This window comes from Mesocricetus auratus, unplaced genomic scaffold, assembly GCF_017639785.1.
Source record: "Mesocricetus auratus isolate SY011 unplaced genomic scaffold, BCM_Maur_2.0 Super-Scaffold_100011, whole genome shotgun sequence".
In the NCBI taxonomy this organism is placed as follows: Eukaryota; Metazoa; Chordata; class Mammalia; order Rodentia; family Cricetidae; genus Mesocricetus; species Mesocricetus auratus.
The window spans coordinates 43,589,396-43,591,318 of record NW_024429195.1 but is presented as its reverse complement, the minus strand read 5'-3'; positions in this window follow the sequence as shown (position 1 = coordinate 43,591,318).

Sequence of the window (1,923 nt, the reverse complement as noted above, 5' to 3'; positions counted from 1 at the left end):
ACCCTAAATGGAGCCAGGCAGTGTTGGTGCATGACTTTAATCCCAGCGCTTGGGAGGCAGAGGCAGGCAGATGTCTGTGAGTTCGAGACCAGCCTGGTCTACAGAGTGAGTTTCAGGACAGCCAGGACTACACAGAGAAGCCCTGTCTTGAAAAACAAAACAAAACAACAAAACCAACTCCTAAATGGTTGGGTTTAGTTTTGTTTCTGTCTACAACTGTCTGGGGACCAAACCAGGGCCTCCTGCATAATAAGCCTGTGATCTGTCATTGAGCTATGTTTCAACCTTAAAGATTTGATTTGTTTGTTTCGAGACAGGGTCTCATGTAGCACAAGCTGGTCTTGAATTTACTGTGCATCCCAGGATGCAGAATGACTGAACTCCTGGTCCTATTTCCTCCTCCCTGCCCACCACCCTGAGGGCTAGAGTTAGCAGGCTGGACTCTCTTTAAAAATCAGCCTCAGGCTGGGCGGTGGTGGCGCACCCCTTTAGTCCCAGCACTCGGGAGGCAGAGGCAGGCAGATCTCTGTGAGTTTGAGACCAGCCTGGTCTACAGAGCGAGTTCCAGGACAGACTCCAAAGCCACAGAGAAACCCTGCCTCGAAAAAACAACAACAAAACAAAAACAAAATCAGCCTCAGAGATGGACTTGGTGTGGCATACCTAGAATTCCATACTTGGGTGGTAGAAGCAGGAGGGTCAGAAGTTCAAGGGCATTCTCAGCTACACAGAGAGTTTGGGCTAGCCTGGGCTATACTGGATACTATCTCAAAAAAAAAAAAAAAAAAAAGCAGCCAGACAGTGGTGGCTCAAGCCTTTAACCCCAGCACTGGGAGGCAGAGGCAGGCTGATCTGTGAGAGTTTGAGGCCAGCCTGGTCTACTGAGCCAGTTCCATCTTGAAAAAGAAACAAAAGGCAGCGGCTATCCTTAGAATGGGCATGGTGGCCAGGCGGTGGTGGCGCACGCCTTTAATCCCAGCACTCAGGCAGAGGCAGGCGGATCTCTGTGAGTTCGAGGCCGGGCTGGACTGACAGCCTCCAAAACAATACAGAGAAACCCTGTCTCATAAAAACCAAAAAAAAAAAAAAAAAAAAAAAAAAGAATGGGCATGGTGGCACACACCTCTGACCAGCCCTGAGTCTGGTTTCCAGCACAATTTCAGGGGACCTGATACCCACTTCTGGCCTCTTTAGGGATCTCCACACATGTGGCATACATACAATCATTCATGAAGATGAATAAAAATAAAATATATATTTTTATTTATTATTTTTTGGTTTTTCTCTGTGTAGCTTTGGAGGCTGTCCTGGAACTCTCTCTGTAGACAGGCTGGTCTCGAACTCTCCCAGTGCTGGGATTAAAGGTGTGTGCCACCACGCCTGGTTCTTTTAGATTCTTACTTGGTTGGCTTTGTGTAACAGGACTTGGACTCTGAAGAAAGTCCCAAGTATAGAGGAGATGAATATTTATTGAACAAGGCTGGGGACAGCTAGCTCAGCTGTTAAGAGCATTAGCTGTTCTTCCAGAGCATCCAGGTTCCATGTCTCAAAAACCATCTGTAACTCCAGTTCCAGGGGATCTGGTGCCCTCTTCTGGCCTCTATGAGCATTGCATGTTTGTGGTACACCGACTTACGGGTAGGCAAAACACCCATATGCATGAAAGTTAAAGATCATTGAACAAATACAATTATATTCTAGTCCCAGTGCTTTCATTATGGACATCTATTTTGAAAAGACTCATTAGCTGACTAATTTGTGATGGTTAAACTCCATTTTACATCAGGCATCCATCTTGGTACCCAATAGTTGTTTGTCTCTCTGGTCCCTGAGCCCCCACCTCAAACATGTTGACCATCACCTCAAAATGTGCAGCAGTGACTATCTTAACTTGTTGTGACTGGTTGCTTTTTTGGCTTCTGT